At 49.8% G+C, this 14,120-nt stretch overlaps 1 protein-coding gene across 10 annotated transcripts in view; it reads left to right on the forward strand.

Moving 5' to 3' along the window:
• The window catches only part of RIPOR2 (RHO family interacting cell polarization regulator 2), a 327,440-nt gene that overhangs the window by 238,830 nt on the left and 74,490 nt on the right, over nucleotides 1-14,120 (forward strand). Inside the window, exon 1 of one of the 10 annotated variants that reach the window (XM_064597087.1) lies at nucleotides 100-340. The exons of the other annotated variants lie outside the window; for them this stretch is intronic. The gene's annotated coding sequence lies outside the window, so the exon portion shown is untranslated. Of the gene's footprint in view, nucleotides 1-99; nucleotides 341-14,120 lie in introns of those variants that run through there. 10 annotated transcript variants of the gene reach the window in all.

Below are 14,120 nucleotides of genomic sequence, written 5' to 3' on the forward strand. Positions count from 1 at the left end.
GCCGCCGTCTCCGCAGCCCCCGCCCTGCTCACACGCCCGCCGCGCGGCCGCGCCTCCCCTCCGCCCGCCCCCGCCCCCCCGCCTGCGCGCGCGGCCCCGCCGGCCCCGCAACCGCAGCCCCGGCCGCGGCTGCGGCGAGCGGACGCGGGCGGGCCGCTGGGGTCTGCGCGCGGGACCCCGCTGCCTGCAGCGGCGCCTCGGCCCTTCGGCCCCGTGGGCGAGCTCAGCGGTCCGCGAGGCCGCGGGCGCCGGCCGCCGGGAGATTGCACTGGCCGCGAGGCTGTTAGGTGCCGGGGAGCCCAAGCGTGCCCTGGCCATGACGGGGGACTCTCGTCTTTAGGTACGTGCCCCTCCTCGGGGTCCCCTTTTGCTTCTCACTTTGCTTGCAACCCGGGTGAGGTCTGGGTGGCCAGGGCCGTGCTGGGCTTGAAAGAGCGTCGGGGCTCGGGAGCCCTTCCGGCGGGGCGTCCTGGGCTTGCTGCGCGCGGAGGCCCCGCGCGTCTGTGCCCGCGGGGGAGGCCCGCGAAGTTGCCGAGGGAAAGGCACGCGCCCCTCCGCAGGCGGCGCCGCGCGGCGCGGGGGGGAGCGGAGGGACCGGCCGCGGGGATGGTGAGGGGCCCGGGGCAGTGCCCGGGGGCGTAGCAGGAGCCGGGACGCGCCGGGTCGGGCCGTCCGTGCCCCGGGGTGGCGGCGCGGACGCCTTCGGGTGGGTCCCCGCGGCCCGCTGTCACCCAGCGGCTTCCGGCACTCTCCAGGCCTGAGCCGAGTCCGGCGCCCTCACTTGCCCCGAGGCTGCCGGGCTTGAGCTTGGCTGGGAACCAGCCCCTTCCCCGCGGGTCTGAAATCCACGCGGGTGGGGTGGGGTGGGGGTGGGGGGGCGCGATGACAATTGAGAAGAGGGGCAAGCAGGAGAAATGGGTGGCGCGGAGGCCGAGCTGGGTCTGGAAGGATGGGGGGAGGGGCGATGCACCTGAGGACGGGGGCACCCTGCAAGTTTCTGTGCTTTGGGAGGGGTCTGCAGAAGAGAGGCATCTGCAGCTCTGTCGCCGGGAGACTGTCACCTCCTATCCTCCTCCCCGGGGCGGTGGGGAGCAGAGAGAGAGCGCCTCATTTATAAGGGGGTGGGGGCTGTCTGAAATTGCGCAGGCGGCCGCCATCCAGATGTTAAGGGGGCCCAAGCGCCGTGCGAGTCCCTGGTGCGGGGTGGCAGCTCCTCGCGGGGCAAGACAGCCCGTGGAAAACCAGGAGAGCCAGGCTGATGGGGGGCGCGGGGTGGGGGGGGGGAGTAGGGATTGGCCGCCGCGAAGGTTCTTATCCTGGAGACAGACGTAGGTGTTGCTTGAGTGACCAAGAGGAAATGTTTAAGCTTGGGATTGTGCCGGAACCGATCCTGACAGTCCCAGGAAACATGTTGGGGCCGTCTTTCCTCCTGCTCCCACCTTTTACATGCTCAGATCCATGCACTTGGTTGAAGTTCTGGGACCTAGACGAATCATTGCCCCCATTCCCAAAGAAACTGCAGTTGGCCCTCTCTCTCTACGGGACTGGGCTGTGCATCTTGGGTCAGCATTTGCCCCTTTGTTACCTGACAGGCAACCAGCTCTTCCTTTTTGCTTTCTGTGAGGTTTCTCTGGCTCTGAGAATGTTCCTCTTCTCCTTGCCACCCCCACCCTGGTATTCGGTATTCGCTTAGTGGCCTCCTTCCTCTTGCTTCTCCAGCCTCGTGGGACCAGACTCAGTTCGCCCAGGAGCACCCACCGGCTACCCGCATTGTCTCCGTCTCTCTGTCTGTCACAAGCAGGGGGCATCACCGTGAACTCTCTAAGAACCAGCATCGCCAGGCTATTCTCCAGTGGTTAATTAGGAAGCAGCCAGTAGCCATATCCCTTCTGTAGGAGCAAATTGCAGGGTAAGGGCGGCCAGGGGAAAGGGCCTCCCCCCTCTTCACCACTTCCTCCCAGCCCAGCCCTCTGGGTCAAGCCTCCTGTGCTCAGCTCGCCCTTCAGCTGAGATCCTGCCAAATCATGGCTCTTCCCCAGGAAGGTAATGCATGTGTCTGTCCAACCATCTGAAAACGTGACATTGGAGAGTCAGTTTAGTAAACACATGCTGTCTGGGTTGCTTTTCCAAAAGACCCCCCGATTCATGTGGCTTCTCTCTTTCTCCGACACTCTAATGTGAGATTTCACTGTGAATGTTTTATCCTTAGTATAAATATAAAGAAATACTAAGCCATAGCAAAGAATAACTGAGAGCATGCACTAAGGACATGCACAGCATTCTGAGTACCCAAACACAGATTCCAGAAATGGCTCTCCTTCCTTATGTTGACGGCAAAGTAAAATTCTTTCCAGCGGGAAAGGGACCCATCCCCTTTCACGGGTGACCTAGGGAAGCCAAAGAGGCTGGGAAGGAGCTATTTATGTCTCTGTGTGTTGGTAGCTAAACTCACATAAAAATTCCACCCTTGAGTCTTGAAGTCCATTGGCTTGGGGCCCTGCCGCGACTGCCTAGTGTCTACCCTGCGTCTGAGTCACTACATGGAAACACCCCTACTATGGTAAAACTCCACAGCCCGGCTGTGATACCAACCACAGGCCCACTTCTAAATGTAACCGAGTCACTTCTCTGTTACATTTCGGTTTAATTCGCGGATTATTGGCTCATCTTTCAGTGTCAAGAGAGGACAGCCCAGACAAAGGCAGTTACGGAGAGGGAGCAGAACAGCTCGCACGTTTTATTTTAAGTGGTCACATCAGGCAAACAACAGTCTCTTGGGTTGAAGAGTTTGCGAACCAGTGTTTTATTTTACTGCTCATTGCATGCCCTGGGCTGGGGCGAAAAATAAGGAAGCTGTTTTGTTTTCATTCTGAAACGAAGGCAGAAGTCTACAACCAGTTTCTTGCTTCTCTTGGGAGGAAGTGGTGGTAGAAGTGAAAGTCTGTTTTACTTACACTTACACGGTGGGTGCTCCTTGGGGCAACAACACAGTTGACTTCCCACTTGAGCTTCCTCTGCCCTGGTGGCCTGAGCAGGGCCTCGTGCTCCCGAACGGCTTCTTGACCAAGGTTATTTCCATCTGCCAAGCCGAACTCCAGGAGCTGGACGAGATAGACAGCTTGTGTTTGTGGCCGTTCAACCAGAAAAGACTACCAACAGAAAACAGACAATGGAGCAAGGGAATTGGGGAGGGGGTGGGGAGAGGAGCTACAGATAGGCCAGCCGCACATAATTGATTCCCCAAGGGCAAATCGAGATGTGGAATAGTGTCATAAAGCAGTTGGCATGTAAACACCCCACAGTGTGATTATAGGAAAGCTATTAAAAAATAAGATGATTATGAATGGGTGCCTGCCTGCCTTCCTTCCTTCCTTCCTTTCTTTCTTTCTCTCTCTCTTTCTCTGTCTCTGTCTCTCTCTTTCTCTTTCTTTCTTTCTTTCCTCCACACCCAGCATGGAGCCCAACTCAGGGCTTGAACTCACCACCCTGAGATCAAGAATCAGATGCTTAACCAACTGAGCTACCCAGGCATCTCTTTCTTTCTTTCTTTTTTTTTTTTTTTGAGATTTTATTTATTTGAGAGAGGGAGAGAGAGCACATGAGTGGAGGGAGGGGCAAGGGGAGAAGCAGACTCCACGCTGAGCAGGAGGCCACCATGGGGCTGGATTGCAGGGCCCCAGGATCACAGCCTGAGCTGAAGGCAGACGCTTAACCGACTGAGCCACCCAGGCAACCCTCTTCTTCTTCTTCTTCTTTTTTTTTAAGTAGAGTATGTGCCTTTCATCTGGAGGGAGCCCTCCTCTGGCCTTTCATTTCTCTCCATTTTTGAAATCCTATCCTGATAGGCAGTTTCTTGGGACAACATTCTACCTCTGAAAATGAAAACCTCACCATTGTACACATGGAAGCATTCAAGTTGATTCGACTGAACAAAATCACTCAACACATTGATCTTCAGTGAGTTCATATGGAAACACCCACACATCCTCTTCCCTCTCTGGATCTCCTCCCTGAGGCCACCAAGTTCCTCTTGGGTTAATGGCCAGGGTTTTTTTGGTCACAGTCCACTCATCCCACTTTAGTTGGAAATGTTTCCTAAAAATCAGAGATGTTTTTCTCAGAGTTTTGCAAGATTTCTAGAGAAGATCGTTTTACATATGGCCCAATGCTGGGTTGCCCTCCTTTGGAGGAAACCCTGGACCCATCAGGAAAGGAACCACTCCAATTGATTTTATTGTGCATTGTTTACATGACACTGATGAGGACTGTGTGGAGGTGAATATTTTCACACGTTCATTACACTGATTAAAAAGGAGATTAGATATTTTCTAACAGTGAAAGCAAATGAGATGCAATGTGTCTGCGTTATGTTCCCCAAGATCAAAACCAGCTCTCTGTTACACCGAGGAGGGAGGAGCCTTAGACAAAGGGAATATTTTTCATGCTACCTAGCATTCTAAAATATAATATAGTGATTAACAATCATGTTTATTTCTGAGGTGGATTTGAAGTCCACGTCTGCAGTGTTATGTAATTTAGGGGAGTACTAATTTTTTTTTTCTTCATTTTAAGCACCTATTTACTGAGCAACCCTTCTGGGACCTGGCCAAAGTTAGCTTTCTCATTCAGTATAAAAGAGTATGCTACTGATTATATTCCAGGGAGCACAGAGTCTGGAAGAGAAGTAGGCAGAACCCCGTCGTGTTGAACAGTGTGCCATCCACAGGTCTTGGTTTGTCCTGTCTACACCTGCTGTGGTGGCATAATTATTAATAACACCCTCTTGCACTCAGAAGTGTTCCGGAGGGGACAGTAAGTCCCCCGGTCACCCTAGCAATGAGGACTGTGAGGTCAGAGGCAGGAGAAGAAGGCTGTGAAGGAGATTTTGTTGCTGAGCCTGCTGTAGGCATACAGATGAATGGGAGGAAAAAGGGGAGACTCGCCAGATGGGAAGATTAGGAAGACCTTAAGTGCCTGGAGGACACAGAGGCTCCGTTTCCCTTGTTCTGTGTCCTCAGGGCTTGCGTGCTGCATAGGGACTAGGAGGCATCAAGTATTAACTACCTGCCTGTGACCTAGCTTTAAGACCGAGGCTGAAGGTAGGAAAGCTCAGGACAGCGAGGAGGCCTGCCTGGCAAAGGTCAGACGGGAACAAGTATGAAACGAGGCTATTAATAATGCTGAGAATGCTAAAACAAAGCTGACAGTGATCATTCCAAAAACCAGCCTGTGCACAGAAAAACAATGTCGTGTAACTCTTTCTTGTATATGCCATTTATCATTGGGGTTTAATGCCATTGGCCTTCCCCTCTAGCCTGGAGGTGATCTCTTCCTTCTCCAGCAAATTGTCCAGGAAGGAACTGAAGGAACAATGACCCCATTCTCTTCAAGCTTCTTTCCTTCTGTCCGTGTCCTCTAGGAGGGCTTTTGGAAGGGAGGCAAGGGCAGGAGCATGGGGCGGGTTTGGGGAGGGGGGTACCTTAAAACACAAAAGCAGTGCAGATGAACACAAAGAGCACATGCTTTTCCTTCTCCTAACTGGAGGAATCAATTCAAAGTGGCGGTTTCCTGGAGCTGATGCAATGCCCAAGAGGTTATCCCCAGTATGGCATTTGATTTCCCCACTTTGTGCTACGTAGGAAGGCCTGGGGTGATGTGGCCTTGGCTTTAATTGGGCCAGCCTACCTTCTAATCAAGGTGACACACACTAGGTGCCCTGCTGGTATGCGGAGGTTCAAGGTTAACGGCTCTAAGTGAAGACTCCAAGGCAAAGGCCAGCTGGTAACCCTTCAGTGGCAATGACATACTTTTCATTTATAAGGTTATCGGTAGCATTTTAAGCCACTTTGGAACGACTCCTGTCTTCCCAAGTTTGAAGCTAATGTCGTGATGCCTCATCCCCAGAAATAAGTGGAGCTTAGAAAAGAGAGAAGGGGACAGGTGCAAGGGTCTAGTGCTGAGAAGATGCCTCAGGTTTCAGCTGTAGAATGTACAATCAGATGGCTTACAGAATTGTGGGGTCACACTCCAGGTCGAACTTCCCAGAACAATGTTGAAAGTCACATTGGGTCACTAACGGAGTCACCGCCTGAGCAATCATCGAGAAGCTGCCTACCGATTTGAGAAGTCTCCCTCCTCAAAGATAGCCACATCCTCATTCCCAGAACTCCTCTCTCTCTGGGGAATATGTTACTTCAGGTAGCAAAAGGAGCTTCCCAGCTGTAATGAAATCCAGCACCTTGAGATTATCCTGGGTTCTCTAGGTGGGCCTTGTCTCCTTGCGTGGGTCCCTCAAAGTGGAGAAGCTTTTCCATCTGTGGTCATAGGGCTGTGGAGGAAGGGTAAGAGAGATATAACATGGCCTGCTTTGGAGATGAAGCCGGGGGCCACAGAGAAGGAATGTGGGTGGCCTCTAGGAGCCAGAAAAAGCAAGGAAATGGAATCCCCCCTGCAGCCTCCGGAAGGGAACACAGTGTGTTGAAACCTTAAGTTTAGCCAGTAGGACCCATGTCAGACTCCTGACCTCCGGAACTGTAAGATAATAAATGTGTGTCATCTGAAGCTGCTAAGTTTGAAGGAATTTGTTACAACAGCCATAGGAAACTGATACATGCAGCCTCCCCGTCCCTCCTGCCTGCAAATCTCATGCACGTGCTCCTGGTGGGCGGCACATGTGGGATCCTAGCGGCAGGGGGTCCTAGGAAATGTCCCGGGTGCTTCCCAGCTTCGGCCGGAAGGCATCCTACATGGAGGCCAGAGCCACGTTGAGTGCATCTGCCGCGGGAAGTCACGGGGGGCCTGGGGGGCCACAAGTGTGTGCCCGGCACTCTTAAGCATCCTGCTCCCAGGGACCACAGCATGAGGCGCAACAGAAGTGGATGCCTGAAATTCTTAGGAAGTTTCACATGCGTTAGTAAGTCATCAAAGCCCAAGAGGGGAGGAGTGGGGAAGGCATCAGAAGGCACGCTAGACGTTCTTGTCTGATTTGTTAGAGCTCTCTGGCCGGGTGGCGTGAAGGAGAGATTGGTTAGAGCTCTCTGGCCGGGTGGCATGAAGGAGAGATTGGTTAGAGCTCTCTGGCCGGGTGGCATGAAGGAGAGATTGGTTAGAGCTCTCTGGCCGGGTGGCATGAAGGAGAGATTGGTTAGAGCTCTCTGGCCGGGTGGCATGAAGGAGAGATTGGTTAGAGCTCTCTGGCCGGGTGGCATGAAGGAGAGTTCGCACATAAGGATCCGTGTCAGGGATAAACATTGGTTTCTATAGCTTAACTCCATGCAGACAGTCTATAGGGCAGATTATATTTTCCAAAGATGTCTTCAACAGTATATCCAGCCAACATGCCCTTCCTACAAAGCAACTTGGAGACTCTTTCCAAGGAGAAATGAGGGCTAGGTTCCCCTCCCTCAAATTGTGACTTTTTCCACTAATAGGAAATGTGGCCTCCAGGGCTAGACAGGTCCTAAAGGACAAATCAGCTTCTACCTTACGGGCTGCAATGCTTGTTCCTGAAGCCTTTAGCCACCTTGTAAGCTGTCTGACTTTCTTAATGCTACCACACTGCGAGGAAGCCCCAACTAGCCGAGCACATGGACAGGCTGGAGACCACAAGGAGAGAGAAAGATGCCTGGCCAGCTCCTGGATCCTCTGCGCACCCTGCTCCCCATCTAGCCGCCATCGGACTGCAGACCAGACCCTGAGCCAGAACCCAGGTCCGGCAGAGAGCCCCTCTCAGTTCCTGACTCACTGTTGTTGTTTTAGGCCACTACATTTTGGGATGATTTGTCAGCCTGCAATAAATAACTGGATTGGTCCATGCAGTCGGATGCAGAACAAAGATGAATTCAAACCATCTTGTGTTATTCCCGTCACATTTCTTCACTCTGAGAAAATAACACGACAGTTGTTAGTAGTAGAAAAACCAAATCTGAAGCCCACCTTCCCCTCCTGTAGAATATCAGCCTAAGAAACTCATTCCTAAAATGTGTATCTGAAGTGGGCACCAGGGTGCCTCAGTCGGTTGACCGTCTGCCTTTGGCTCAGCTCATGATCCCGGGGTCCCGGGATGGAGCCCCGCATCGGGCTCCCTGCTCGGCAGGGAGTTTGCTTCTCCATCTCCCTCTGCCTCTCCCCCTGCTTGTGCTCTCTCTCACTCTCTCTCTCTCAAATGAATAAGTAGAAATTCTTAAAAAATATGTATATCTGAAGCAAACTGTCACCATTTTGGTTTGTTTGTTTGCACGGAACTGGTAGCATTGAGGGGTTTTAAACTGCCCAATTCAACACGTGAAAAAGCAAGAATCCAAATAACTTCTTTTTATTTATTTATTTTTTAAGTTTGCTTGTTTGTCTTTATTTATTGCAGTAATCTCCATGCCCAGCATGGGGCTTGAACCCATGACCCCGAGGTCGAGAGCTGATGCTCCTCTGACGGAGCCAGCCAGGTGCCCCCAAAGAACCTGTTTTTAGAGTAGAACTGCTGCAGCGGGGCAGTGGAGGTGCTGCAGGCCTTGAGTTGGGGGGTGTCCTCACCGTGGGGACCCCCTGAGGGGACAGCCGGAGATGAAAGGGTAGCCGGCTGGCCCACAGGGCCCTGGCCCCCGCGGAGCGGTCAGCCACGCCGGAGCCCCTTCTCCCTGCAGGCCGACTGCCCTGTTTCTCTCTCTGCCACCTCTTTTCTGCACACGCCTCCTTCCCTGTTCCTAAAGTTTACCGTTCCTGAAGCCCAAGTTCAAGACCCCCGTGATACTGCCCTATGCCCTGTGGACGTTTGCAGATTTCACATCATGTCCCACTGAAGCCTCAGAGCCCTGTAAGGTAGCGGGACTCAATTAATGCCCCTGGGTCCCCGGATCGGGAAGCAGAATGTACAGATGAAGTGGTTTGTCCAACATCACGGTGCTGAAGGGCTGGGTCAGCACTGAGTGTCCCCACTCCTCGTTTGGGGTCTGTCGGCCCCAGAAGACCCACTCAGCCAGCCTTTGTGGCAAAAACAGCGTGAGGCTGGAGAGAGGGAGAGGTGATTTGTTCTGCCTGCCACATGCACTCACCATAATGTGGCCTATTTGAGCCCAAATTCATCGGGAGCCCGAAGTCTGAGTCTTTTCTCTCATTACCTGACTAATGCTCTCAGTCTGATATGTATTTTGCACATGGAAACCTACCCCTATAATGACCGGAGAAGGGTCAGGAACTGCTCCCGTTTCAGGCTCCCATGACATTTCCAGAAAAGTTTGACCTTTGAGTTTTGTCGTAATAGTCTTTGGCTTAAAATAGGATCGAAATGACATGTGCTGTTTCTTTTTCAAGGGTTTTGTTGTTGTTGTTGTGTTTTGTTTTGAAGATCCTCAGTGTGTGTTTCCTCATATTAAGATATTTTCCAGATGTAATTTTTTTTTTTTTTTTTTTGGGCTCCCGTTGTTGCAAAGTGACTCTTTCCCCAGTGATGGAAGAGAGCAGCCAAAGCAGAAAGAGGCTGAGGGGCTGCATTAACGCAAGATGCTTCCATTATGTGGATGTGTAGTTATCGAGCTAGAGGTACTGAGAAAACCAGATTGAGGAAATGTGGAGTTTTTCCCTTAAAGAACTAGTTTCATCCTTCACAGTCTGATGGGGGCAGAATAGACCCAGGTGACCTCGCACACATACTACATCTGCCAAAAAGGACCTTCCTCCATCACCTTCCTGTAGGTAAATCACATGATCCTGAATGTGGCACAGAGGCCAGGCCTTCCTGCGCACAGGGGTGTCTGAAGTTTTCGCAATTTTTTTAGAAGATTTTATTTATTTATTTGAGAGAGAGAGAGCATGCATGAGTGGGGGGAGGGGTCAGAGGGAGAAGCAGACTCCCCGCTGAGCAGGGAGCCCGATGCGGGACTCGATCCCAGGACCCTGAGATCATGACCTGAGCCCAAGGCAGACGCTTCACTGACTGAGCCACCCAGGCGCCCCAAGTCATTGCAATTTTTAAAAATAAATGCAAATCCTGAATTATAAATGAGGGTACATGTGTGTCATATTGCATGTTGACGTAAAGCCCCCCTTCTATTGTGAAATACCCAATCTAAATAAAAATGTTTTCTACAATAGTAATTGGAATAATAACAGAGACCCTTTAATAGCATTTCCAGTGTGCCAGGCACCTGTCTTAATTTCCTGAGTCCTCATAGGGTCCTGAGGTCATTCCTGTTATCATCTCCAGTTTATAGATGAGAGACATGAAGCCCAGCAAGACTCGTATGAGCAGAGCCCACCTTTAAACCTGGGTGGTCTGGACTGTGGCTGTGGGCGTAAATACACAAAGACCCCGTATTCAGAGTTCCCACAGGAACTGCCACTGAGTAGCATGCTCGGGAAGCGGGAGTCCCCCCGCACGACTGAGCTGGGTTGAGGTTGCTGGATCACTTGGCGTAGCAACTCGGTCCTCAAAGACTGTCCATGTGGTTCTCAGGCTGAGGTTGATACCAGGCATGAGTGAGACTCCTTGATATTTTCCTGTAATCATCGAGAAGGTTTTGGACATTGCCCAGCCACAAGGTTCCGGATTCCGGCTAGGTAAGCAGTGTGTCTGCATAGGACCCCAACGGAGACATGAGCCAGGCGCCACTCCTCAGAGTAGGCTGTGCACCGTGATAAATCACACCCTGTCGGTGGCCAGGCTCCTTCCTCATTGCACACGACTAACCCTCACGATGCCTCAGAGATCTGGGCCGCTCCGAAAAGGGGGAGGGAAATAGCGAAAAAGTAGAGGAAAAAGGAATCATGCATTCCTTTTCATAAAGACTGTTGTCTGATCCATACCCACATGTGAAGTATCCCCCTATCCATTTTGTCTTAGTTACAAGATCATTGTTCATTCGTGCAGCTTTAATTTATGCATAGGAGAATTATATAGGGTAATTACCTGCAATTGAAGAAAAATGAATCATGTCAGCTCTGCTTAATCGTTGTACAGTTTGCCACTCTGTTTCTCTATTAGAAAAGATTCGAAGCAGTAACGAGTGTGTGTGAGATGCAACTTGCATGGGTGTGTTAAATGGAGTATTCTTTTCCCTTTGATGTGCATCACAAATAGAGTCCTCAGGTCTGGACCGACTGGATTTGAATAGGATTCCCAGAACAACAGCTTTAATTTACTGACTTAACTCCCGGTTCATCTTTTCCAGAAGTGCCCATTTTTCAAATCCATGTGAGATAAGTTATCTTCCTGGGCCCCATGTTAGCCTGAGTCTAATTTCTTTTGTGGGAATAATTTAGTGGGACTGATGATGATTTCCTTTGTCGACACTGATGGGGGATTTATAGTCATGATTACTAGCTTCCACACGGTCTCCGCATCTCTGTGATCCAGTGGCTTCCAAAAGCTAAGCCTAGAACAAGCAGCTGGAACAAATTATGGAGCATTGAGTGGACATGGATGGAAATATCCTTGTGAGTTTTATCAAGCAATGGATGGTTTGAACTCATATAAAATAGTTCAGAGAAGAATAAGACTTGGTAAAAGTTTGCTTAAAAAATTACACTGCGTGACTTTTCAAACATTTGAGACAGGCTACAAAAAAGGAATTAATGTTCGCACTACAATTGAGCTGTGAGTTTTGCTCTGAACTTCCTTGAAACTAGGCAAAAGGGAGTCCGTGGTAGATTATCACTTCAGTTTTTGCTTTCAGAAAGATGGACAGTAACACAGTAGTTCCTCAGAGGGCGGATTCCCCTGGCAACAAATTATAAAAGAAATGTCTCGGGGCGCCTGGGTGGCTCAGTCGGTTAAGCGTCTGCCTTCGGCTCAGGTCATGATCCCGGGGTCCTGGGATCGAGCCCCACATCAGGGAGTCTGCTTCTCCCTCTGCCTCTGTTCCTCCCCCTGCTCATGCTCTCTCTCTCTCAAATAAATAAATAAAATCTTTTTTTTTTTTTTAGATTTTTATTTATTTATTTATTTATTTGAGAGAGAGAGAATGAGAGACAGAGAGCATGAGAGGGAGGAGGGTCAGAGGGAGAAGCAGGCTCCCCGCCGAGCAGGGAGCCCGATGCGGGACTCGATCCCGGGACTCCAGGATCATGACCTGAGCCAAAGGCAGTCGCTCAACCAACTGAGCCACCCAGGCGCCCATAAATAAATAAAATCTTAAAAAAAAAAATAACTAATTAAAAAAAAGAAAGAAAATTAACTAATTAAAAAAAAGAAAGAAATGTCTTATGTGGGAACTTATATGTAAAAGAGGTTAAACTGAGCTAGTTAAAACAACGCCTTGCAGTCAGGTTCAAAAGGCAGCACCTTGTGTTTGGAACTCCACTCCGATTTTCTTATCCCTCCACTGGATTCCCCTAAAAATCCAAAAGGAGCAGTCAGAGGACAGTTCATGATGAAAAAAAGAACATGTATATTTGGCCCTCAGTTGCTATTGTTTGGAAAACAGTGACCCCACTTTTCTAAGGCAAAGTTACATGCCCTAATCAGATTCTGTCTTCAGGGGCAGTTGAGCGTGACTCACCCCTTGCCCACCCTCCCCGCACACCCCTCCCAGGGGAGCCCAGCTCAGACAATTGAGTTGCAACTCCATAATAATCTGGTTAATGTGCCAGAATTTCTCACTTGAGATTTTAGGTTCTAGCAAGACCAACTCGATTAGCAAAATAAATCAGAGCATAAAAACATAAGACTTGCATTGTTTTGGTAAGTCCAATGGTGTTTTTATTCTTGACCTTGATGAGGATGATGATGGTGACGAAGATGGTGATAATGATGGTGATGATGGGATAGGCGTCAGTTTCACTGAGTACATGCTTTGTGCCTGGCATTTTGCTTTACAAGCTTGATGTCCCTCAATCCTCATAAGGCTTTAAGTCATAGATACTATGATCCCATTTTACAGAAGAGGAAACCATGGTCCCAAGGTCAATGTCCCAAGAGGTCAATGTCCCAAGAGGGAGATGCCAGTTGCATGACTGCCAACTGATAACCACATGCCTACCATACGACTTGATGGGTCTTTGTGTGCACGTATATGTTTGAACTTCTGGATCCTGCTGCTTCTTTATTCTCACTTGCTCCTTCTCTCTACCCCTTACGAAGACACTGGCTGTGGGATTCTCTAAGAGTCTGTATAACTCGAGACCCTTTATCAATCAACTAGAGCTTCAATGGCATGAAATTGCTGAGTCCGCTCTCAGGAAATATGTGATACTTGCATGCACGATGTTTACATGTGCTCTTCGTTTGCTAGGACAAATGTTCTCACGTGAACCATTTTCCTTGACTCCAGAAGTACTAACAGAAACGTAACTGTAAATTAATACTGCCCTTTCTTGCTGCGGATATTGATTGTGGCACACAGTGTAATCTGGAATCCAGCTCTGGAGGGTGGCAGAAGGTGGGGTATGGTGACTGGTTGTGTCTAGGCACCTGTCTGCACTGTGGCCCCCTTTCCTCTTCACCCTGAGTACGCCAGGCTGAACACTTGGGGGGCATCTGCTCTTGGGGCTGTAACCCCGCACTGCTAACTCGGAAACAATAGAGCCATTCTGCCAAATGATATATTTTTGGTGCACAGAAAAATTCTATCCCTCCACGGGATCAAAATACATTCCTATGTGAATTCATGTCATTTTTGAAAGACATTAACTTAGTTCACATTCTGAATTGTGCTCATCCCATTTGATTGTACTCAACACCCACATTCAATGTTCTCTGTACTTTCAATTCCAAAGTCTGAGCAGAGGTTTGAGAAACATACAGTGTGGATGACATCCTTCAAAAAAGAAAATGTTCAGAGCTGCTGATTGTCTGGAGGGTGTTCGCTGAAAAACTAGCAAATCATGCCATAGAAAATCAGCTCTTAAAAAATGCCTGCTTATGGGGTAAAATATCCTAGGTCCTGCACCATATTTAATACCAACTGCATTTTTTTAAAGATTTTATTGTTAAGTAATTTCAACACCCAATATGGGGCCCGAACTCACAACCCTGAGATCAAGAGTCACGTGCTCCACTGACTGAGCCAGGCAGGCGCCCCCCACCTGCATTTTTTAAATAGGAAAATCAACTGTTTTTGACTCCCTCTGCACATATCATATAATCTCTATCATTGAAGACTAGCTCAGTTTACTAATTCAATTCTCAA

Source organism: Mirounga angustirostris, unplaced genomic scaffold (assembly GCF_029215605.1).
Source record: "Mirounga angustirostris isolate CCGP_5_RB_7025 unplaced genomic scaffold, mMirAng1.0.hap1 SCAF_8, whole genome shotgun sequence".
Classification (NCBI taxonomy): Eukaryota; Metazoa; Chordata; class Mammalia; order Carnivora; family Phocidae; genus Mirounga; species Mirounga angustirostris.